At 42.0% G+C, this 23919-nt stretch overlaps 22 non-coding genes across 22 annotated transcripts; 12 read left to right on the top strand and 10 right to left on the bottom strand.

The window, feature by feature from the left end:
• Window positions 1-363: 363 nt before the first annotated feature.
• Window positions 364-434, bottom strand: TRNAG-GCC (transfer RNA glycine (anticodon GCC)). The gene has a single exon. It is a non-coding gene; the product is annotated as a tRNA-Gly (tRNA).
• A 1050-nt stretch (window positions 435-1484) lies between these two features.
• On the bottom strand, window positions 1485-1555 carry TRNAG-GCC (transfer RNA glycine (anticodon GCC)). Its single transcript has one exon. It is a non-coding gene; the product is annotated as a tRNA-Gly (tRNA).
• Window positions 1556-2605: 1050 nt separating this feature from the next.
• Window positions 2606-2676, bottom strand: TRNAG-GCC (transfer RNA glycine (anticodon GCC)). Its single transcript has one exon. It is a non-coding gene; the product is annotated as a tRNA-Gly (tRNA).
• A 156-nt stretch (window positions 2677-2832) lies between these two features.
• On the top strand, window positions 2833-2905 carry TRNAK-CUU (transfer RNA lysine (anticodon CUU)). Its single transcript has one exon. It is a non-coding gene; the product is annotated as a tRNA-Lys (tRNA).
• A 1049-nt stretch (window positions 2906-3954) lies between these two features.
• On the top strand, window positions 3955-4027 carry TRNAK-CUU (transfer RNA lysine (anticodon CUU)). Its single transcript has one exon. It is a non-coding gene; the product is annotated as a tRNA-Lys (tRNA).
• Window positions 4028-4848: 821 nt separating this feature from the next.
• Window positions 4849-4919, bottom strand: TRNAG-GCC (transfer RNA glycine (anticodon GCC)). Its single transcript has one exon. It is a non-coding gene; the product is annotated as a tRNA-Gly (tRNA).
• Window positions 4920-6196: 1277 nt separating this feature from the next.
• On the top strand, window positions 6197-6269 carry TRNAK-CUU (transfer RNA lysine (anticodon CUU)). The gene has a single exon. It is a non-coding gene; the product is annotated as a tRNA-Lys (tRNA).
• Window positions 6270-7090: 821 nt separating this feature from the next.
• TRNAG-GCC (transfer RNA glycine (anticodon GCC)) lies at window positions 7091-7161 on the bottom strand. Its single transcript has one exon. It is a non-coding gene; the product is annotated as a tRNA-Gly (tRNA).
• A 1050-nt stretch (window positions 7162-8211) lies between these two features.
• On the bottom strand, window positions 8212-8282 carry TRNAG-GCC (transfer RNA glycine (anticodon GCC)). Its single transcript has one exon. It is a non-coding gene; the product is annotated as a tRNA-Gly (tRNA).
• Window positions 8283-8438: 156 nt separating this feature from the next.
• On the top strand, window positions 8439-8511 carry TRNAK-CUU (transfer RNA lysine (anticodon CUU)). The gene has a single exon. It is a non-coding gene; the product is annotated as a tRNA-Lys (tRNA).
• Window positions 8512-9560: 1049 nt separating this feature from the next.
• Window positions 9561-9633, top strand: TRNAK-CUU (transfer RNA lysine (anticodon CUU)). The gene has a single exon. It is a non-coding gene; the product is annotated as a tRNA-Lys (tRNA).
• Window positions 9634-11802: 2169 nt separating this feature from the next.
• TRNAK-CUU (transfer RNA lysine (anticodon CUU)) lies at window positions 11803-11875 on the top strand. Its single transcript has one exon. It is a non-coding gene; the product is annotated as a tRNA-Lys (tRNA).
• Window positions 11876-12696: 821 nt separating this feature from the next.
• Window positions 12697-12767, bottom strand: TRNAG-GCC (transfer RNA glycine (anticodon GCC)). Its single transcript has one exon. It is a non-coding gene; the product is annotated as a tRNA-Gly (tRNA).
• Window positions 12768-14044: 1277 nt separating this feature from the next.
• Window positions 14045-14117, top strand: TRNAK-CUU (transfer RNA lysine (anticodon CUU)). The gene has a single exon. It is a non-coding gene; the product is annotated as a tRNA-Lys (tRNA).
• Window positions 14118-14938: 821 nt separating this feature from the next.
• On the bottom strand, window positions 14939-15009 carry TRNAG-GCC (transfer RNA glycine (anticodon GCC)). The gene has a single exon. It is a non-coding gene; the product is annotated as a tRNA-Gly (tRNA).
• A 1137-nt stretch (window positions 15010-16146) lies between these two features.
• On the top strand, window positions 16147-16219 carry TRNAK-CUU (transfer RNA lysine (anticodon CUU)). The gene has a single exon. It is a non-coding gene; the product is annotated as a tRNA-Lys (tRNA).
• Window positions 16220-17267: 1048 nt separating this feature from the next.
• TRNAK-CUU (transfer RNA lysine (anticodon CUU)) lies at window positions 17268-17340 on the top strand. Its single transcript has one exon. It is a non-coding gene; the product is annotated as a tRNA-Lys (tRNA).
• Window positions 17341-18161: 821 nt separating this feature from the next.
• On the bottom strand, window positions 18162-18232 carry TRNAG-GCC (transfer RNA glycine (anticodon GCC)). Its single transcript has one exon. It is a non-coding gene; the product is annotated as a tRNA-Gly (tRNA).
• A 1137-nt stretch (window positions 18233-19369) lies between these two features.
• On the top strand, window positions 19370-19442 carry TRNAK-CUU (transfer RNA lysine (anticodon CUU)). The gene has a single exon. It is a non-coding gene; the product is annotated as a tRNA-Lys (tRNA).
• Window positions 19443-20490: 1048 nt separating this feature from the next.
• On the top strand, window positions 20491-20563 carry TRNAK-CUU (transfer RNA lysine (anticodon CUU)). Its single transcript has one exon. It is a non-coding gene; the product is annotated as a tRNA-Lys (tRNA).
• A 2169-nt stretch (window positions 20564-22732) lies between these two features.
• Window positions 22733-22805, top strand: TRNAK-CUU (transfer RNA lysine (anticodon CUU)). Its single transcript has one exon. It is a non-coding gene; the product is annotated as a tRNA-Lys (tRNA).
• Window positions 22806-23626: 821 nt separating this feature from the next.
• On the bottom strand, window positions 23627-23697 carry TRNAG-GCC (transfer RNA glycine (anticodon GCC)). The gene has a single exon. It is a non-coding gene; the product is annotated as a tRNA-Gly (tRNA).
• Window positions 23698-23919: the final 222 nt, after the last annotated feature.

The raw sequence follows: 23919 nt of genomic DNA, 5'->3' as shown, positions 1-23919 counted from the left end.
AACCATGCAGGAATATCAGGATCTACTGAATGTGGAAACTTTGCTTTGGTTTAGTAGTGTAGATTGAAGAGCAAGCGTTGCCTTGCCTTGATGCTACAACACTGTAACAAAGCCTGGCCAGCTTAGTCAATAGAAATAAAACTCCCAAGCTAAGAGTCATATGCTTTTAGTACAACATTTGTTTGGTGTTTATTCCCTTTTCAGATCCAGACGTCTCTCTTGGCAGGTGGGAATTCTACCACTAAACCACAAGATTCTACCATTAATTTATTGTATGTGGAATTCTATACCTGCACCACCAAAATGCAAAGAGCCAGCCACTCTTTAACAAAATATACCATAATTTCAGTAAAACTTGAGTACTGCATTGGCCGGGAATCGAACCCGGGCCTCCCGCGTGGCAGGCGAGAATTCTACCACTGAACAACCAATGCTTCACGTTTTACTACAGGGTTACTTACCCATTTTCCTCAATGTGTAAAACCAAGCATGCATCTCAGTGTACTGAATGTGGTAGCCTAGATCTACTTTAATAGCTTTTAGGGCACTCCTTGGCTTGAGTGGCCTTTTTGTCACACAACAGTAACCAAGCCTGGCTAGCTCAGTCGGTAGAGCATGAGACTCTTAATCTCAGGGTCATGGGTTCGAGCCCCACATTGGGCGGTGTTTTTTCCCAGAATTCTACAGGCGAGATCTCTGTCACTACACAACCAAACGTGTTTTATTTGAAACTTAAAAGAGGTGTACATCAGTGTGTGAAACCAAGCAGGAATCTCAGGATCTACTAAATGTGGAAACCTTGCTTTGGTTTTATAGATTGAAGGGCAATCCTTGCCTTGCCATGATGCCATAACACTGTAAAAAAGCCTAGCTATCTGAGTCAATAGCGAATAAGACTCCAAATCTAAGAGTCATTTGCTTTGAGCACAACATTGGGTGGTGTTTATTCCCTTTTCAGATCCATGCCTCCCTCATGGCAGGCGAGAATTCTACCACTAAACCACAAGATTCTACCACTAAATCACTGTATGTTGAATTCTATGCCTGCACCACCAAAATGCAAAGAGCCATGCACTCTTTAACAAAATATATCGCTGTTTCAGGTGTACATCAGTGGGTGAAACCATGCAGGAATATCAGGATCTACTGAATGTGGAAACTTTGCTTTGGTTTAGTAGTGTAGATTGAAGAGCAAGCGTTGCCTTGCCTTGATGCTACAACACTGTAACAAAGCCTGGCCAGCTTAGTCAATAGAAATAAAACTCCCAAGCTAAGAGTCATATGCTTTTAGTACAACATTTGTTTGGTGTTTATTCCCTTTTCAGATCCAGACGTCTCTCTTGGCAGGTGGGAATTCTACCACTAAACCACAAGATTCTACCATTAATTTATTGTATGTGGAATTCTATACCTGCACCACCAAAATGCAAAGAGCCAGCCACTCTTTAACAAAATATACCATAATTTCAGTAAAACTTGAGTACTGCATTGGCCGGGAATCGAACCCGGGCCTCCCGCGTGGCAGGCGAGAATTCTACCACTGAACAACCAATGCTTCACGTTTTACTACAGGGTTACTTACCCATTTTCCTCAATGTGTAAAACCAAGCATGCATCTCAGTGTACTGAATGTGGTAGCCTAGATCTACTTTAATAGCTTTTAGGGCACTCCTTGGCTTGAGTGGCCTTTTTGTCACACAACAGTAACCAAGCCTGGCTAGCTCAGTCGGTAGAGCATGAGACTCTTAATCTCAGGGTCATGGGTTCGAGCCCCACATTGGGCGGTGTTTTTTCCCAGAATTCTACAGGCGAGATCTCTGTCACTACACAACCAAACGTGTTTTATTTGAAACTTAAAAGAGGTGTACATCAGTGTGTGAAACCAAGCAGGAATCTCAGGATCTACTAAATGTGGAAACCTTGCTTTGGTTTTATAGATTGAAGGGCAATCCTTGCCTTGCCATGATGCCATAACACTGTAAAAAAGCCTAGCTATCTGAGTCAATAGCGAATAAGACTCCAAATCTAAGAGTCATTTGCTTTGAGCACAACATTGGGTGGTGTTTATTCCCTTTTCAGATCCATGCCTCCCTCATGGCAGGCGAGAATTCTACCAATAAACCACAAGATTCTACCACTAAATCATTGTATGTTGAATTCTATGCCTGCACCACCAAAATGCAAAGAGCCATGCACTATTTAACAAAATATATCGCTGTTTCAGGTGTACATCAGTGGGTGAAACCATGCAGGAATATCAGGATCTACTGAATGTGGAAGCTTTGCTTTGGTTTAGTAGTGTAGATTGAAGAGCAAGCGTTGCCTTGCCTTGATGCTACAACACTGTAACAAAGCCTGGCCAGCTTAGTCAATAGAAATAAAACTCCCAAGCTAAGAGTCATATGCTTTTAGTACAACATTTGTTTGGTGTTTATTCCCTTTTCAGATCCAGACCTCTCTCTTGGCAGGTGGGAATTCTACCACTAAACCACAAGATTCTAACATTAATTTATTGTATGTGGAATTCTATACCTGCACCACCAAAAAGCAAAGAGCCAGACACTCTTTAACAAAATATACCATAATTTCAGTAAAACTTGAGTACTGCATTGGCCGGGAATCGAACCCGGGCCTCCCGCGTGGCAGGCGAGAATTCTACCACTGAACAACCAATGCTTCACATTTTACTTCACGGTTACTTACCCATTTTCCTCAATTTGTGAAACCAAGCATGCATCTCAGTGTACTGAATGTGGTAGCCTAGATCTACTTTAATAGCTTGTAGGGCACTCCTTGGCTTGAGTGGCCTTTTTGTCACACAACAGTAACCAAGCCTGGCTAGCTCAGTCGGTAGAGCATGAGACTCTTAATCTCAGGGTCGTGGGTTCGAGCCCCACGTTGGGCGGTGTTTTTTCCCAGAATTCTACAGGCGAGATCTCTGTCACTACACAACCAAACGTGTTTTATTTGAAACTTAAAAGAGGTGTACATCAGTGTGTGAAACCAAGCAGGAATCTCAGGATCTACTAAATGTGGAAACCTAGCTTTGGTTTTATAGATTGAAGGGCAATCCTTGCCTTGCCATGATGCCATAACACTGTAAAAAAGCCTAGTTATCTGAGTCAATAGCGAATAAGACTCCAAATCTAAGAGTCATTTGCTTTGAGCACAACATTGCGTGGTGTTTATTCCCTTTTCAGATCGATGCCTCCCTCATAGCAGGCGAGAATTCTACCACTAAACTACAAGATTCTACCACTAAATCATTGTATGTTGAATTCTATACCTGCACCACCAAAATGCAAAGAGCCAGGCACTCTTTAACAAAATATATCGCTGTTTCAGGTGTACATCAGTGGGTGAAACCATGCAGGAATATCAGGATCTACTGAATGTGGAAACTTTGCTTTGGTTTAATAGTGTAGATTGAAGAGCAAGCGTTGCCTTGCCTTGATGCTACAACACTGTAACAAAGCCTGGCCAGCTTAGTCAATAGAAATAAAACTCCCAAGCTAAGAGTCATATGCTTTTAGTACAACATTTGTTTGGTGTTTATTCCCTTTTCAGATCCAGACCTCTCTCTTGGCAGGTGGGAATTCTACCACTTAACCACAAGATTCTAACATTAATTTATTGTATGTGGAATTCTTTACCTGCACCACCAAAATGCAAAGAGCCAGACACTCTTTAACAAAATATACCATAATTTCAGTAAAACTTGAGTACTGCATTGGCCGGGAATCGAACCCGGGCCTCACGCGTGGCAGGCGAGAATTCCACCACTGAACAACCAATGCTTCACATTTTACTTCACGGTTACTTATCCATTTTCCTCAATTTGTGAAACCAAGCATGCATCTCAGTGTACTGAATGTGGTAACCTAGATCTACTTTAATAGTTTGTAGGGCACTTCTTGGGCTTGAGTGGCCTTTTTGTCACACAACAGTAACCAAGCCTGGCTAGCTCAGTCGGTAGAGCATGAGACTCTTAATCTCAGGGTCGTGGGTTCGAGCCCCACGTTGGGCGGTGTTTTTTCCCAGAATTCTACAGGCGAGATCTCTGTCACTACACAACCAAACGTGTTTTATTTGAAACTTAAAAGAGGTGTACATCAGTGTGTGAAACCAAGCAGGTATCTCAGGATCTACTAAATGTGGAAACCTAGCTTTGGTTTTATAGATTGAAGGGCAATCCTTGCCTTGCCATGATGCCATAACACTGTAAAAAAGCCTAGTTATCTGAGTCAATAGCGAATAAGACTCCAAATCTAAGAGTCATTTGCTTTGAGCACAACATTGGGTGGTGTTTATTCCCTTTTCAGATCCATGCCTCCCTCATAGCAGGCGAGAATTCTACCACTAAACTACAAGATTCTACCACTAAATCATTGTATGTTGAATTCTATACCTGCACCACCAAAATGCAAAGAGCCAGGCACTCTTTAACAAAATATATTGCTGTTTCAGGTGTACATCAGTGGGTGAAACCATGCAGGAATATCAGGATCTACTGAATGTGGAAACTTTGCTTTGGTTTAATAGTGTAGATTGAAGAGCAAGCGTTGCCTTGCCTTGATGCTACAACACTGTAACAAAGCCTGGCCAGCTTAGTCAATAGAAATAAAACTCCCAAGCTAAGAGTCATATGCTTTTAGTACAACATTTGTTTGGTGTTTATTCCCTTTTCAGATCCAGACCTCTCTCTTGGCAGGTGGGAATTCTACCACTTAACCACAAGATTCTAACATTAATTTATTGTATGTGGAATTCTTTACCTGCACCACCAAAATGCAAAGAGCCAGACACTCTTTAACAAAATATACCATATTTTCAGTAAAACTTGAGTACTGCATTGGCCGGGAATCGAACCCGGGCCTCCCGCGTGGCAGGCGAGAATTCTACCACTGAACAACCAATGCTTCACATTTTACTTCGCGGTTACTTACCCATTTTCCTCAATGTGTGAAACCAAGCATGCATCTCAGTGTACTGAATGTGGTAGCCTAGATCTACTTTAATAGCTTGTAGGGCACTCCTTGGCTTGAGTGGCCTTTTTGTCACATCTCAGTAACCAAGCCTGGCTAGCTCAGTCGGTAGAGCATGAGACTCTTAATCTCAGGGTCGTGGGTTCGAGCCCCACGATGGGCGGTGTTTTTTCCCAGAATTCTACAGGCGAGATCTCTGTCACTACACAACCAAACGTGTTTTATTTGAAACTTAAAAGAGGTGTACATCAGTGTGTGAAACCAAGCAGGAATCTCAGGATCTACTAAATGTGGAAACCTTGCTTTGGTTTTATAAATTGAAGGGCAATCCTTGCCTTGCCATGATGCCATAACACTGTAAAAAAGCCTAGCTATCTGAGTCAATAGCGAATAAGACTCCAAATCTAAGAGTCATTTGCTTTGAGCACAACATTGGGTGGTGTTTATTCCCTTTTCAGATCCATGCCTCCCTCATGGCAGGCGAGAATTCTACCACTAAACCACAAGATTCTACCACTAAATCATTGTATGTTAAATTCTATACCTGCACCACCAAAATGCAAAGAGCCAGGCACTCTTTAACAAAATATATCGCTGTTTCAGGTGTACAACAGTGGGTGAAACCATGCAGGAATATCAGGATCTACTGAATGTGGAAACTTTGCTTTGGTTTAATAGTGTAGATTGAAGAGCAAGCGTTGCCTTGCCTTGATGCTACAACACTGTAACAAAGCCTGGCCAGCTTAGTCAATAGAAATAAAACCCCCAAGCTAAGAGTCATTTGCTTTTAGTACAACATTTGTTTGGTGTTTATTCCCTTTTCAGATCCAGACCTCTCTCTTGGCAGGTGGGAATTCTACCACTAAACCACAAGATTCTACCATTAATTTATTGTATGTGGAATTCTATACCTGCACCACCAAAAAGCAAAGAGCCAGACACTCTTTAACAAAATATACCATAATTTCAGTAAAACTTGAGTACTGCATTGGCCGGGAATCGAACCTGGGCCTCCCGCGTGGCAGGCGAGAATTCTACCACTGAACAACCAATGCTTCACATTTTACTTCAAGGTTACTTACCCATTTTCCTCAATGTGTGAAACCAAGCATGCATCTCAGTGTACTGAATGTGGTAGCCTAGATCTACTTTAATAGCTTGTAGGGCACTCCTTGGCTTGAGTGGCCTTTTTGTCACATCACAGTAACCAAGCCTGGCTAGCTCAGTCGGTAGAGCATGAGACTCTTAATCTCAGGGTCGTGGGTTCGAGCCCCACGTTGGGCGGCGTTTTTTCCCAGAATTCTACAGGCGAGATCTCTGTCACTACACAACCAAACGTGTTTTATTTGAAACTTAAAAGAGGTGTACATCAGTGTGTGAAACCAAGCAGGAATCTCAGGATCTACTAAATGTGGAAACCTTGCTTTGGTTTTATAAATTGAAGGGCAATCCTTGCCTTGCCATGATGCCATAACACTGTAAAAAAGCCTAGCTATCTGAGTCAATAGCGAATAAGACTCCAAATCTAAGAGTCATTTGCTTTGAGCACAACATTGGGTGGTGTTTATTCCCTTTTCAGATCCATGCCTCCCTCATGGCAGGCGAGAATTCTACCACTAAACCACAAGATTCTACCACTAAATCACTGTATGTTGAATTCTATGCCTGCACCACCAAAATGCAAAGAGCCATGCACTCTTTAACAAAATATATCGCTGTTTCAGGTGTACATCAGTGGGTGAAACCATGCAGGAATATCAGGATCTACTGAATGTGGAAACTTTGCTTTGGTTTAGTAGTGTAGATTGAAGAGCAAGCGTTGCCTTGCCTTGATGCTACAACACTGTAACAAAGCCTGGCCAGCTTAGTCAATAGAAATAAAACTCCCAAGCTAAGAGTCATATGCTTTTAGTACAACATTTGTTTGGTGTTTATTCCCTTTTCAGATCCAGACGTCTCTCTTGGCAGGTGGGAATTCTACCACTAAACCACAAGATTCTACCATTAATTTATTGTATGTGGAATTCTATACCTGCACCACCAAAATGCAAAGAGCCAGCCACTCTTTAACAAAATATACCATAATTTCAGTAAAACTTGAGTACTGCATTGGCCGGGAATCGAACCCGGGCCTCCCGCGTGGCAGGCGAGAATTCTACCACTGAACAACCAATGCTTCACGTTTTACTACAGGGTTACTTACCCATTTTCCTCAATGTGTAAAACCAAGCATGCATCTCAGTGTACTGAATGTGGTAGCCTAGATCTACTTTAATAGCTTTTAGGGCACTCCTTGGCTTGAGTGGCCTTTTTGTCACACAACAGTAACCAAGCCTGGCTAGCTCAGTCGGTAGAGCATGAGACTCTTAATCTCAGGGTCATGGGTTCGAGCCCCACATTGGGCGGTGTTTTTTCCCAGAATTCTACAGGCGAGATCTCTGTCACTACACAACCAAACGTGTTTTATTTGAAACTTAAAAGAGGTGTACATCAGTGTGTGAAACCAAGCAGGAATCTCAGGATCTACTAAATGTGGAAACCTTGCTTTGGTTTTATAGATTGAAGGGCAATCCTTGCCTTGCCATGATGCCATAACACTGTAAAAAAGCCTAGCTATCTGAGTCAATAGCGAATAAGACTCCAAATCTAAGAGTCATTTGCTTTGAGCACAACATTGGGTGGTGTTTATTCCCTTTTCAGATCCATGCCTCCCTCATGGCAGGCGAGAATTCTACCAATAAACCACAAGATTCTACCACTAAATCATTGTATGTTGAATTCTATGCCTGCACCACCAAAATGCAAAGAGCCATGCACTATTTAACAAAATATATCGCTGTTTCAGGTGTACATCAGTGGGTGAAACCATGCAGGAATATCAGGATCTACTGAATGTGGAAGCTTTGCTTTGGTTTAGTAGTGTAGATTGAAGAGCAAGCGTTGCCTTGCCTTGATGCTACAACACTGTAACAAAGCCTGGCCAGCTTAGTCAATAGAAATAAAACTCCCAAGCTAAGAGTCATATGCTTTTAGTACAACATTTGTTTGGTGTTTATTCCCTTTTCAGATCCAGACCTCTCTCTTGGCAGGTGGGAATTCTACCACTAAACCACAAGATTCTAACATTAATTTATTGTATGTGGAATTCTATACCTGCACCACCAAAAAGCAAAGAGCCAGACACTCTTTAACAAAATATACCATAATTTCAGTAAAACTTGAGTACTGCATTGGCCGGGAATCGAACCCGGGCCTCCCGCGTGGCAGGCGAGAATTCTACCACTGAACAACCAATGCTTCACATTTTACTTCACGGTTACTTACCCATTTTCCTCAATTTGTGAAACCAAGCATGCATCTCAGTGTACTGAATGTGGTAGCCTAGATCTACTTTAATAGCTTGTAGGGCACTCCTTGGCTTGAGTGGCCTTTTTGTCACACAACAGTAACCAAGCCTGGCTAGCTCAGTCGGTAGAGCATGAGACTCTTAATCTCAGGGTCGTGGGTTCGAGCCCCACGTTGGGCGGTGTTTTTTCCCAGAATTCTACAGGCGAGATCTCTGTCACTACACAACCAAACGTGTTTTATTTGAAACTTAAAAGAGGTGTACATCAGTGTGTGAAACCAAGCAGGAATCTCAGGATCTACTAAATGTGGAAACCTAGCTTTGGTTTTATAGATTGAAGGGCAATCCTTGCCTTGCCATGATGCCATAACACTGTAAAAAAGCCTAGTTATCTGAGTCAATAGCGAATAAGACTCCAAATCTAAGAGTCATTTGCTTTGAGCACAACATTGCGTGGTGTTTATTCCCTTTTCAGATCGATGCCTCCCTCATAGCAGGCGAGAATTCTACCACTAAACTACAAGATTCTACCACTAAATCATTGTATGTTGAATTCTATACCTGCACCACCAAAATGCAAAGAGCCAGGCACTCTTTAACAAAATATATCGCTGTTTCAGGTGTACATCAGTGGGTGAAACCATGCAGGAATATCAGGATCTACTGAATGTGGAAACTTTGCTTTGGTTTAATAGTGTAGATTGAAGAGCAAGCGTTGCCTTGCCTTGATGCTACAACACTGTAACAAAGCCTGGCCAGCTTAGTCAATAGAAATAAAACTCCCAAGCTAAGAGTCATATGCTTTTAGTACAACATTTGTTTGGTGTTTATTCCCTTTTCAGATCCAGACCTCTCTCTTGGCAGGTGGGAATTCTACCACTTAACCACAAGATTCTAACATTAATTTATTGTATGTGGAATTCTTTACCTGCACCACCAAAATGCAAAGAGCCAGACACTCTTTAACAAAATATACCATAATTTCAGTAAAACTTGAGTACTGCATTGGCCGGGAATCGAACCCGGGCCTCACGCGTGGCAGGCGAGAATTCCACCACTGAACAACCAATGCTTCACATTTTACTTCACGGTTACTTATCCATTTTCCTCAATTTGTGAAACCAAGCATGCATCTCAGTGTACTGAATGTGGTAACCTAGATCTACTTTAATAGTTTGTAGGGCACTTCTTGGGCTTGAGTGGCCTTTTTGTCACACAACAGTAACCAAGCCTGGCTAGCTCAGTCGGTAGAGCATGAGACTCTTAATCTCAGGGTCGTGGGTTCGAGCCCCACGTTGGGCGGTGTTTTTTCCCAGAATTCTACAGGCGAGATCTCTGTCACTACACAACCAAACGTGTTTTATTTGAAACTTAAAAGAGGTGTACATCAGTGTGTGAAACCAAGCAGGTATCTCAGGATCTACTAAATGTGGAAACCTAGCTTTGGTTTTATAGATTGAAGGGCAATCCTTGCCTTGCCATGATGCCATAACACTGTAAAAAAGCCTAGTTATCTGAGTCAATAGCGAATAAGACTCCAAATCTAAGAGTCATTTGCTTTGAGCACAACATTGGGTGGTGTTTATTCCCTTTTCAGATCCATGCCTCCCTCATAGCAGGCGAGAATTCTACCACTAAACTACAAGATTCTACCACTAAATCATTGTATGTTGAATTCTATACCTGCACCACCAAAATGCAAAGAGCCAGGCACTCTTTAACAAAATATATTGCTGTTTCAGGTGTACATCAGTGGGTGAAACCATGCAGGAATATCAGGATCTACTGAATGTGGAAACTTTGCTTTGGTTTAATAGTGTAGATTGAAGAGCAAGCGTTGCCTTGCCTTGATGCTACAACACTGTAACAAAGCCTGGCCAGCTTAGTCAATAGAAATAAAACTCCCAAGCTAAGAGTCATATGCTTTTAGTACAACATTTGTTTGGTGTTTATTCCCTTTTCAGATCCAGACCTCTCTCTTGGCAGGTGGGAATTCTACCACTTAACCACAAGATTCTAACATTAATTTATTGTATGTGGAATTCTTTACCTGCACCACCAAAATGCAAAGAGCCAGACACTCTTTAACAAAATATACCATATTTTCAGTAAAACTTGAGTACTGCATTGGCCGGGAATCGATCCCGGGCCTCCCGCGTGGCAGGCGAGAATTCTACCACTGAACAACCAATGCTTCACATTTTACTTCGCGGTTACTTACCCATTTTCCTCAATGTGTGAAACCAAGCATGCATCTCAGTGTACTGAATGTGGTAGCCTAGATCTACTTTAATAGCTTGTAGGGCACTCCTTGGCTTGAGTGGCCTTTTTGTCACATCTCAGTAACCAAGCCTGGCTAGCTCAGTCGGTAGAGCATGAGACTCTTAATCTCAGGGTCGTGGGTTCGAGCCCCACGATGGGCGGTGTTTTTTCCCAGAATTCTACAGGCGAGATCTCTGTCACTACACAACCAAACGTGTTTTATTTGAAACTTAAAAGAGGTGTACATCAGTGTGTGAAACCAAGCAGGAATCTCAGGATCTACTAAATGTGGAAACCTTGCTTTGGTTTTATAAATTGAAGGGCAATCCTTGCCTTGCCATGATGCCATAACACTGTAAAAAAGCCTAGCTATCTGAGTCAATAGCGAATAAGACTCCAAATCTAAGAGTCATTTGCTTTGAGCACAACATTGGGTGGTGTTTATTCCCTTTTCAGATCCATGCCTCCCTCATGGCAGGCGAGAATTCTACCACTAAACCACAAGATTCTACCACTAAATCATTGTATGTTAAATTCTATACCTGCACCACTAAAATGCAAAGAGCCAGGCACTCTTTAAAAAAATATATCGCTGTTTCAGGTGTACATCAGTGGGTGAAACCATGCAGGAATATCAGGATCTACTGAATGTGGAAACTTTGCTTTGGTTTAATAGTGTAGATTGAAGAGCAAGCGTTGCCTTGCCTTGATGCTACAACACTGTAACAAAGCCTGGCCAGCTTAGTCAATAGAAATAAAACCCCCAAGCTAAGAGTCATTTGCTTTTAGTACAACATTTGTTTGGTGTTTATTCCCTTTTCAGATCCAGACCTCTCTCTTGGCAGGTGGGAATTCTACCACTAAACCACAAGATTCTACCATTAATTTATTGTATGTGGAATTCTATACCTGCACCACCAAAAAGCAAAGAGCCAGACACTCTTTAACAAAATATACCATAATTTCAGTAAAACTTGAGTACTGCATTGGCCGGGAATCGAACCTGGGCCTCCCGCGTGGCAGGCGAGAATTCTACCACTGAACAACCAATGCTTCACATTTTACTTCAAGGTTACTTACCCATTTTCCTCAATGTGTGAAACCAAGCATGCATCTCAGTGTACTGAATGTGGTAGCCTAGATCTACTTTAATAGCTTGTAGGGCACTCCTTGGCTTGAGTGGCCTTTTTGTCACATCACAGTAACCAAGCCTGGCTAGCTCAGTCGGTAGAGCATGAGACTCTTAATCTCAGGGTCGTGGGTTCGAGCCCCACGTTGGGCGGCGTTTTTTCCCAGAATTCTACAGGCGAGATCTCTGTCACTACACAACCAAACGTGTTTTATTTGAAACTTAAAAGAGGTGTACATCAGTGTGTGAAACCAAGCAGGAATCTCAGGATCTACTAAATGTGGAAACCTTGCTTTGGTTTTATAAATTGAAGGGCAATCCTTGCCTTGCCATGATGCCATAACACTGTAAAAAAGCCTAGCTATCTGAGTCAATAGCGAATAAGACTCCAAATCTAAGAGTCATTTGCTTTGAGCACAACATTGGGTGGTGTTTATTCCCTTTTCAGATCCATGCCTCCCTCATGGCAGGTGAGAATTCTACCACTAAACCACAAGATTCTACCACTAAATCATTGTATGTTAAATTCTATATCTGCACCACCAAAATGCAAAGAGCCAGGCACTCTTTAACAAAATATATCGCTGTTTCAGGTGTACATCAGTGGGTGAAACCATGCAGGAATATCAGGATCTACTGAATGTGGAAACTTTGCTTTGGTTTAATAGTGTAGATTGAAGAGCAAGCGTTGCCTTGCCTTGATGCTACAACACTGTAACAAAGCCTGGCCAGCTTAGTCAATAGAAATAAAACTCCCAAGCTAAGAGTCATATGCTTTTAGTACAACATTTGTTTGGTGTTTATTCCCTTTTCAGATCCAGACCTCTCTCTTGGCAGGTGGGAATTCTACCACTAAACCACAAGATTCTAACATTAATTTATTGTATGTGGAATTCTATACCTGCACCACCAAAAAGCAAAGAGCCAGACACTCTTTAACAAAATATACCATAATTTCAGTAAAACTTGAGTACTGCATTGGCCGGGAATCGAACCCGGGCCTCCCGCGTGGCAGGCGAGAATTCTACCACTGAACAACCAATGCTTCACATTTTACTTCACGGTTACTTACCCATTTTCCTCAATGTGTGAAACCAAGCATGCATCTCAGTGTACTGAATGTGGTAGCCTAGATCTACTTTAATAGCTTGTATTGCACTATTTGGCTTGAGTGGCCTTTTTGTCAAATCACAGTAACCAAGCCTGGCTAGCTCAGTCGGTAGAGCATGAGACTCTTAATCTCAGGGTCATGGGTTCGAGCCCCACATTGGGCGGTGTTTTTTCCCAGAATTCTACAGGCGAGATCTCTGTCACTACACAACCAAACGTGTTTTATTTGAAACTTAAAAGAGGTGTACATCAGTGTGTGAAACCAAGCAGGAATCTCAGGATCTACTAAATGTGGAAACCTTGCTTTGGTTTTATAGATTGAAGGGCAATCCTTGCCTTGCCATGATGCCATAACACTGTAAAAAAGCCTAGCTATCTGAGTCAATAGCGAATAAGACTCCAAATCTAAGAGTCATTTGCTTTGAGCACAACATTGGGTGGTGTTTATTCCCTTTTCAGATCCATGCCTCCCTCATGGCAGGCGAGAATTCTACCACTAAACCACAAGATTCTACCACTAAATCATTGTATGTTGATTTCTATGCCTGCACCACCAAAATGCAAAGATCCATGCACTATTTAACAAAATATATCGCTGTTTCAGGTGTACATCAGTGGGTGAAACCATGCAGGAATATCAGGATCTACTGAATGTGGAAACTTTGCTTTGGTTTAGTAGTGTAGATTGAAGAGCAAGCGTTGCCTTGCCTTGATGCTACAACACTGTAACAAAGCCTGGCCAGCTTAGTCAATAGAAATAAAACTCCCAAGCTAAGAGTCATATGCTTTTAGTACAACATTTGTTTGGTGTTTATTCCCTTTTCAGATCCAGACCTCTCTCTTGGCAGGTGGGAATTCTACCACTAAACCACAAGATTCTAACATTAATTTATTGTATGTGGAATTCTATACCTGCACCACCAAAAAGCAAAGAGCCAGACACTCTTTAACAAAATATACCATCATTTCAGTAAAACTTGAGTACTGCATTGGCCGGGAATCGAACCCAGGCCTCCCGCGTGGCAGGCGAGGATTCCACCACTGAACAAACAATGCTTCACATTTTACTTCACGGTTACTTACCCATTTTCCTCAATTTGTGAAACCAAGCATGCATCTCAGTGTACTGAATGTGGTAGCCTAGATCTACTTTAATAGTTTGTAGGGCACTCCTTGGCTTGAGTGGCCTTTTTGTCACACAACAGTAACCAAGCCTGGCTAGCTCAGTCGGTAGAGCATGAGACTCTTAATCTCAGGGTCGTGGGTTCGAGCCCCACGTTGGGCGGTGTTTTTTCCCAGAATTCTACAGGCGAGATCTCTGTCACTACACAACCAAACGTGTTTTATTTGAAACTTAAAAGAGGTGTACATCAGTGTGTGAAACCAAGCAGGAATCTCAGGATCTACTAAATGTGGAAACCTAGCTTTGGTTTTATAGATTGAAGGGCAATCCTTGCCTTGCCATGATGCCATAACACTGTAAAAAAGCCTAGTTATCTGAGTCAATAGCGAATAAGACTCCAAATCTAAGAGTCATTTGCTTTGAGCACAACATTGGGTGGTGTTTATTCCCTTTTCAGATCCATGCCTCCCTCATAGCAGGCGAGAATTCTACCACTAAACTACAAGATTCTACCACTAAATCATTGTATGTTGAATTCTATACCTGCACCACCAAAATGCAAAGAGCCAGGCACTCTTTAACAAAATATATTGCTGTTTCAGGTGTACATCAGTGGGTGAAACCATGCAGGAATATCAGGATCTACTGAATGTGGAAACTTTGCTTTGGTTTAATAGTGTAGATTGAAGAGCAAGCGTTGCCTTGCCTTGATGCTACAACACTGTAACAAAGCCTGGCCAGCTTAGTCAATAGAAATAAAACTCCCAAGCTAAGAGTCATATGCTTTTAGTACAACATTTGTTTGGTGTTTATTCCCTTTTCAGATCCAGACCTCTCTCTTGGCAGGTGGGAATTCTACCACTTAACCACAAGATTCTAACATTAATTTATTGTATGTGGAATTCTTTACCTGCACCACCAAAATGCAAAGAGCCAGACACTCTTTAACAAAATATACCATATTTTCAGTAAAACTTGAGTACTGCATTGGCCGGGAATCGAACCCGGGCCTCCCGCGTGGCAGGCGAGAATTCTACCACTGAACAACCAATGCTTCACCAAGTAACCAAGCCTGGCTAGCTCAGTCAGTAGAGCATGAGACTCTTAATCTCAGGGTCATGGGTTCGAGCCCCACATTGGGTGGTGTTTTTTCCCAGAATTCTACAGGCGAGATCTCTGTCACTACACAACCAAACATGTTTTATTTGAAACTTAAAAGAGGTGTACATCAGTGTGTGAAACCAAGCAGGAATCTCAGGATCTACTAAATGTGGAAACCTTGCTTTGGTTTTATAGATTGAAGGGCAATCCTTGCCTTGCCATGATGCCATAACATTGTAAAAAAGCCTAGCTATCTGAGTCAATAGCGAATAAGACTCCAAATCTAAGAGTCATTTGCTTTGAGCACAACATTGGGTGGTGTTTATTCCCTTTTCAGATCCATGCCTCCCTCATGGCAGGCGAGAATTCTACCACTAAACCACAAGATTCTACCACTAAATCATTGTATGTTGAATTCTATGCCTGCACCACCAAAATGCAAAGATCCATGCACTATTTAACAAAATATATCGCTGTTTCAGGTGTACATCAGTGGGTGAAACCATGCAGGAATATCAGGATCTACTGAATGTGGAAACTTTGCTTTGGTTTAGTAGTGTAGATTGAAGAGCAAGCGTTGCCTTGCCTTGATGCTACAACACTGTAACAAAGCCTGGCCAGCTTAGTCAATAGAAATAAAACTCCCAAGCTAAGAGTCATATGCTTTTAGTACAACATTTGTTTGGTGTTTATTCCCTTTTCAGATCCAGACCTCTCTCTTGGCAGGTGGGAATTCTACCACTAAACCACAAGATTCTAACATTAATTTATTGTATGTGGAATTCTATACCTGCACCACCAAAAAGCAAAGAGCCAGACACTCTTTAACAAAATATACCATAATTTCAGTAAAACTTGAGTACTGCATTGGCCGGGAATCGAACCCAGGCCTCCCGCGTGGCAGGCGAGGATTCCACCACTGAACAAACAATGCTTCACATTTTACTTCACGGTTACTTACCCATTTTCCTCAATTTGTGAAACCAAGCATGCATCTCAGTGTACTGAATGTGGTAGCCTAGATCTACTTTAATAGTTTGTAGGGCACTCCTTGGCTTGAGTGGCCTTTTTGTCACACAACAGTAACCAAGCCTGGCTAGCTCAGTCGGTAGAGCATGAGACTCTTAATCTCAGGGTCGTGGGTTCGAGCCCCACGTTGGGCAGTGTTTTTTCCCAGAATTCTACAGGCGAGATCTCTGTCACTACACAACCAAACGTGTTTTATTTGAAACTTAAAAGAGGTGTACATCAGTGTGTGAAACCAAGCAGGAATCTCAGGATCTACTAAATGTGGAAACCTAGCTTTGGTTTTATAGATTGAAGGGCAATCCTTGCCTTGCCATGATGCCATAACACTGTAAAAAAGCCTAGTTATCTGAGTCAATAGCGAATAAGACTCCAAATCTAAGAGTCATTTGCTTTGAGCACAACATTGGGTGGTGTTTATTCCCTTTTCAGATCCATGCCTCCCTCATAGCAGGCGAGAATTCTACCACTAAACTACAAGATTCTACCACTAAATCATTGTATGTTGAATTCTATACCTGCACCACCAAAATGCAAAGAGCCAGGCACTCTTTAACAAAATATATTGCTGTTTCAGGTGTACATCAGTGGGTGAAACCATGCAGGAATATCAGGATCTACTGAATGTGGAAACTTTGCTTTGGTTTAATAGTGTAGATTGAAGAGCAAGCGTTGCCTTGCCTTGATGCTACAACACTGTAACAAAGCCTGGCCAGCTTAGTCAATAGAAATAAAACTCCCAAGCTAAGAGTCATATGCTTTTAGTACAACATTTGTTTGGTGTTTATTCCCTTTTCAGATCCAGACCTCTCTCTTGGCAGGTGGGAATTCTACCACTAAACCACAAGATTCTAACATTAATTTATTGTATGTGGAATTCTATACCTGCACCACCAAAAAGCAAAGAGCCAGACACTCTTTAACAAAATATACCATCATTTCAGTAAAACTTGAGTACTGCATTGGCCAGGAATCGAACCCAGGCCTCCCGCGTGGCAGGCGAGGATTCCACCACTGAACAAACAATGCTTCACATTTTACTTCACGGTTACTTACAAATTTTCCTCAATTTGTGAAACCAAGCATGCATCTCAGTGTACTGAATGTGGTAGCCTAGATCTACTTTAATAGTTTGTAGGGCACTCCTTGGCTTGAGTGGCCTTTTTGTCACACAACAGTAACCAAGCCTGGCTAGCTCAGTCGGTAGAGCATGAGACTCTTAATCTCAGGGTCGTGGGTTCGAGCCCCACGTTGGGCGGTGTTTTTTCCCAGAATTCTACAGGCGAGATCTCTGTCACTACACAACCAAACGTGTTTTATTTGAAACTTAAAAGAGGTGTACATCAGTGTGTGAAACCAAGCAGGAATCTCAGGATCTACTAAATGTGGAAACCTAGCTTTGGTTTTATAGATTGAAGGGCAATCCTTGCCTTGCCATGATGCCATAACACTGTAAAAAAGCCTAGTTATCTGAGTCAATAGCGAATAAGACTCCAAATCTAAGAGTCATTTGCTTTGAGCACAACATTGGGTGGTGTTTATTCCCTTTTCAGATCCATGCCTCCCTCATAGCAGGCGAGAATTCTACCACTAAACTACAAGATTCTACCACTAAATCATTGTATGTTGAATTCTATACCTGCACCACCAAAATGCAAAGAGCCAGGCACTCTTTAACAAAATATATTGCTGTTTCAGGTGTACATCAGTGGGTGAAACCATGCAGGAATATCAGGATCTACTGAATGTGGAAACTTTGCTTTGGTTTAATAGTGTAGATTGAAGAGCAAGCGTTGCCTTGCCTTGATGCTACAACACTGTAACAAAGCCTGGCCAGCTTAGTCAATAGAAATAAAACTCCCAAGCTAAGAGTCATATGCTTTTAGTACAACATTTGTTTGGTGTTTATTCCCTTTTCAGATCCAGACCTCTCTCTTGGCAGGTGGGAATTCTACCACTTAACCACAAGATTCTAACATTAATTTATTGTATGTGGAATTCTTTACCTGCACCACCAAAATGCAAAGAGCCAGACACTCTTTAACAAAATATACCATATTTTCAGTAAAACTTGAGTACTGCATTGGCCGGGAATCGAACCCGGGCCTCCCGCGTGGCAGGCGAGAATTCTACCACTGAACAACCAATGCTTCACCAAGTAACCAAGCCTGGCTAGCTCAGTCGGTAGAGCATGAGACTCTTAATCTCAGGGTCATGGGTTCGAGCCCCACATTGGGTGGTGTTTTTTCCCAGAATTCTACAGGCGAGATCTCTGTCACTACACAACCAAACGTGTTTTATTTGAAACTTAAAAGAGGTGTACATCAGTGTGTGAAACCAAGCAGGAATCTCAGGATCTACTAAATGTGGAAACCTTGCTTTGGTTTTATAGATTGAAGGGCAATCCTTGCCTTGCCATGATGCCATAACACTGTAAAAAAGCCTAGCTATCTGAGTCAATAGCGAATAAGACTCCAAATCTAAGAGTCATTTGCTTTGAGCACAACATTGGGTGGTGTTTATTCCCTTTTCAGATCCATGCCTCCCTCATGGCAGGCGAGAATTCTACCACTAAACCACAAGATTCTACCACTAAATCATTGTATGTTGAATTCTATGCCTGCACCACCAAAATGCAAAGATCCATGCACTATTTAACAAAATATATCGCTGTTTCAGGTGTACATCAGTGGGTGAAACCATGCAGGAATATCAGGATCTACTGAATGTGGAAACTTTGCTTTGGTTTAGTAGTGTAGATTGAAGAGCAAGCGTTGCCTTGCCTTGATGCTACAACACTGTAACAAAGCCTGGCCAGCTTAGTCAATAGAAATAAAACTCCCAAGCTAAGAGTCATATGCTTTTAGTACAACATTTGTTTGGTGTTTATTCCCTTTTCAGATCCAGACCTCTCTCTTGGCAGGTGGGAATTCTACCACTAAACCACAAGATTCTAACATTAATTTATTGTATGTGGAATTCTATACCTGCACCACCAAAAAGCAAAGAGCCAGACACTCTTTAACAAAATATACCATAATTTCAGTAAAACTTGAGTACTGCATTGGCCGGGAATCGAACCCAGGCCTCCCGCGTGGCAGGCGAGGATTCCACCACTGAACAAACAATGCTTCACATTTTACTTCACGGTTACTTACCCATTTTCCTCAATTTGTGAAACCAAGCATGCATCTCAGTGTACTGAATGTGGTAGCCTAGATCTACTTTAATAGTTTGTAGGGCACTCCTTGGCTTGAGTGGCCTTTTTGTCACACAACAGTAACCAAGCCTGGCTAGCTCAGTCGGTAGAGCATGAGACTCTTAATCTCAGGGTCGTGGGTTCGAGCCCCACGTTGGGCGGTGTTTTTTCCCAGAATTCTACAGGCGAGATCTCTGTCACTACACAACCAAACGTGTTTTATTTGAAACTTAAAAGAGGTGTACATCAGTGTGTGAAACCAAGCAGGAATCTCAGGATCTACTAAATGTGGAAACCTAGCTTTGGTTTTATAGATTGAAGGGCAATCCTTGCCTTGCCATGATGCCATAACACTGTAAAAAAGCCTAGTTATCTGAGTCAATAGCGAATAAGACTCCAAATCTAAGAGTCATTTGCTTTGAGCACAACATTGGGTGGTGTTTATTCCCTTTTCAGATCCATGCCTCCCTCATAGCAGGCGAGAATTCTACCACTAAACTACAAGATTCTACCACTAAATCATTGTATGTTGAATTCTATACCTGCACCACCAAAATGCAAAGAGCCAGGCACTCTTTAACAAAATATATTGCTGTTTCAGGTGTACATCAGTGGGTGAAACCATGCAGGAATATCAGGATCTACTGAATGTGGAAACTTTGCTTTGGTTTAATAGTGTAGATTGAAGAGCAAGCGTTGCCTTGCCTTGATGCTACAACACTGTAACAAAGCCTGGCCAGCTTAGTCAATAGAAATAAAACTCCCAAGCTAAGAGTCATATGCTTTTAGTACAACATTTGTTTGGTGTTTATTCCCTTTTCAGATCCAGACCTCTCTCTTGGCAGGTGGGAATTCTACCACTTAACCACAAGATTCTAACATTAATTTATTGTATGTGGAATTCTTTACCCGCACCACCAAAATGCAAAGAGCCAGACACTCTTTAACAAAATATACCATAATTTCAGTAAAACTTGAGTACTGCATTGGCTGGGAATCGAACCCGGGCCTCCCGCGTGGCAGGCGAGAATTCTACCACTGAACAACCAATGCTTCACATTTTACTTCACGGTTACTTACCCATTTTCCTCAATTTGTGAAACCAAGCATGCATCTCAGTGTACTGAATGTGGTAGCCTAGATCTACTTTAATAGCTTGTAGGGCACTCCTTGGCTTGAGTGGCCTTTTTGTCAGATCACAGTAACCAAGCCTGGCTAGCTCAGTCGGTAGAGCATGAGACTCTTAATCTCAGGGTCGTGGGTTCGAGCCCCACGTTGGGCGGTGTTTTTTCCCAGAATTCTACAGGCGAGATCTCTGTCACTACACAACCAAACGTGTTTTATTTGAAACTTAAAAGAGGTGTACATCAGTGTGTGAAACCAAGCAGGAATCTCAGGATCTACTAAATGTGGAAACCTTGCTTTGGTTTTATAGATTGAAGGGCAATCCTTGCCTTGCCATGATGCCATAACACTGTAAAAAAGCCTAGCTATCTGAGTCAATAGCGAATAAGACTCCAAATCTAAGAGTCATTTGCTTTGAGCACAACATTGGGTGGTGTTTATTCCCTTTTCAGATCCATGCCTCCCTCATAGCAGGCGAGAATTCTACCACTAAACCACAAGATTCTACCACTAAATCATTGTATGTTGAATTCTATGCCTGCACCACCAAAATGCAAAGATCCATGCACTATTTAACAAAATATATCGCTGTTTCAGGTGTACATCAGTGGGTGAAACCATGCAGGAATATCAGGATCTACTGAATGTGGAAACTTTGCTTTGGTTTAGTAGTGTAGATTGAAGAGCAAGCGTTGCCTTGCCTTGATGCTACAACACTGTAACAAAGCCTGGCCAGCTTAGTCAATAGAAATAAAACTCCCAAGCTAAGAGTCATATGCTTTTAGTACAACATTTGTTTGGTGTTTATTCCCTTTTCAGATCCAGACCTCTCTCTTGGCAGGTGGGAATTCTACCACTAAACCACAAGATTCTAACATTAATTTATTGTATGTGGAATTCTATACCTGCACCACCAAAAAGCAAAGAGCCAGACACTCTTTAACAAAATATACCATAATTTCGGTAAAACTTGAGTACTGCATTGGCCGGGAATCGAACCCAGGCCTCCCGCGTGGCAGGCGAGGATTCCACCACTGAACAAACAATGCTTCACATTTTACTTCACGGTTACTTATCCATTTTCCTCAATTTGTGAAACCAAGCATGCATCTCAGTGTACTGAATGTGGTAGCCTAGATCTACTTTAATAGTTTGTAGGGCACTCCTTGGCTTGAGTGGCCTTTTTGTCACACAACAGTAACCAAACCTGGCTAGCTCAGTCGGTAGAGCATGAGACTCTTAATCTCAGGGTCGTGGGTTCGAGCCCCACGTTGGGCGGTGTTTTTTCCCAGAATTCTACAGGCGAGATCTCTGTCACTACACAACCAAACGTGTTTTATTTGAAACTTAAAAGAGGTGTACATCAGTGTGTGAAACCAAGCAGGAATCTCAGGATCTACTAAATGTGGAAACCTAGCTTTGGTTTTATAGATTGAAGGGCAATCCTTGCCTTGCCATGATGCCATAACACTGTAAAAAAGCCTAGTTATCTGAGTCAATAGCGAATAAGACTCCAAATCTAAGAGTCATTTGCTTTGAGCACAACATTGGGTGGTGTTTATTCCCTTTTCAGATCCATGCCTCCCTCATAGCAGGCGAGAATTCTACCACTAAACTACAAGATTCTACCACTAAATCATTGTATGTTGAATTCTATACCTGCACCACCAAAATGCAAAGAGCCAGGCACTCTTTAACAAAATATATTGCTGTTTCAGGTGTACATCAGTGGGTGAAACCATGCAGGAATATCAGGATCTACTGAATGTGGAAACTTTGCTTTGGTTTAATAGTGTAGATTGAAGAGCAAGCGTTGCCTTGCCTTGATGCTACAACACTGTAACAAAGCCTGGCCAGCTTAGTCAATAGAAATAAAACTCCCAAGCTAAGAGTCATATGCTTTTAGTACAACATTTGTTTGGTGTTTATTCCCTTTTCAGATCCAGACCTCTCTCTTGGCAGGTGGGAATTCTACCACTTAACCACAAGATTCTAACATTAATTTATTGTATGTGGAATTCTTTACCCGCACCACCAAAATGCAAAGAGCCAGACACTCTTTAACAAAATATACCATAATTTCAGTAAAACTTGAGTACTGCATTGGCCGGAAATCGAACCCGGGCCTCCCGCGTGGCAGGCGAGAATTCTACCACTGAGCAACCAATGCTTCACATTTTACTTCACGGTTACTTACCCATTTTCCTCAATTTGTGAAACCAAGCATGCATCTCAGTGTACTGAATGTGGTAGCCTAGATCTACTTTAATAGCTTGTAGGGCACTCCTTGGCTTGAGTGGCCTTTTTGTCAGATCACATTAACCAAGCCTGGCTAGCTCAGTCGGTAGAGCATGAGACTCTTAATCTCAGGGTCGTGGGTTCGAGCCCCACGTTGGGCGGTGTTTTTTCCCAGAATTCTACAGGCGAGATCTCTGTCACTACACAACCAAACGTGTTTTATTTGAAACTTAAAAGAGGTGTACATCAGTGTGTGAAACCAAGCAGGAATCTCAGGATCTACTAAATGTGGAAACCTTGCTTTGGTTTTATAAATTGAAGGGCAATCCTTGCCTTGCCATGATGCCATAACACTGTAAAAAAGCCTAGCTATCTGAGTCAATAGCGAATAAGACTCCAAATCTAAGAGTCATTTGCTTTGAGCACAACATTGGGTGGTGTTTATTCCCTTTTCAGATCCATGCCTCCCTCATGGCAGGCGAGAATTCTACCACTAAACCACAAGATTCTACCACTAAATCATTGTATGTTAAATTCTATACCTGCACCACCAAAATGCAAAGAGCCAGGCACTCTTTAACAAAATATATCGCTGTTTCAGGTGTACATCAGTGGATGAAACCATGCAGGAATATCAGGATCTACTGAATGTGGAAACTTTGCTTTGGTTTAATAGTGTAGATTGAAGAGCAAGCGTTGCCTTGCCTTGATGCTACAACACTGTAACAAAGCCTGGCCAGCTTAGTCAATAGAAATAAAACTCCCAAGCTAATAGTCATATGCTTTAAGTACAACATTTGTTTGGTGTTTATTCCCTTTTCAGATCCAGACCTCTCTCTTGGCAGGTGGGAATTCTACCACTAAACCACAAGATTCTACCATTAATTTATTGTATGTGGAATTCTATACCTGCACCACCAAAATGCAAAGAGCCAGACACTCTTTAACAAAATATACCATAATTTCAGTAAAACTTGAGTACTGCATTGGCCGGGAATCGAACCCGGGCCTCCCGCGTGGCAGGCGAGAATTCTACCACTGAACAACCAATGCTTCACATTTTACTTCACGGTTACTTACCCATTTTCCTCAATGTGTGAAACCAAGCATGCATCTCAGTGTACTGAATGTGGTAGCCTAGATCTACTTTAATAGCTTGTATTGCACTCCTTGGCTTGAGTGGCCTTTTTGTCAAATCACAGTAACCAAGCCTGGCTAGCTCAGTCGGTAGAGCATGAGACTCTTAATCTCAGGGTCATGGGTTCGAGCCCCACA

Source organism: Crinia signifera, chromosome 3 (assembly GCF_055691185.1).
Source record: "Crinia signifera chromosome 3, ASM5569118v1, whole genome shotgun sequence".
NCBI classification, from domain to species: domain Eukaryota; kingdom Metazoa; phylum Chordata; class Amphibia; order Anura; family Myobatrachidae; genus Crinia; species Crinia signifera.
This window is presented reverse-complemented; position numbering and strand designations above follow the sequence as displayed.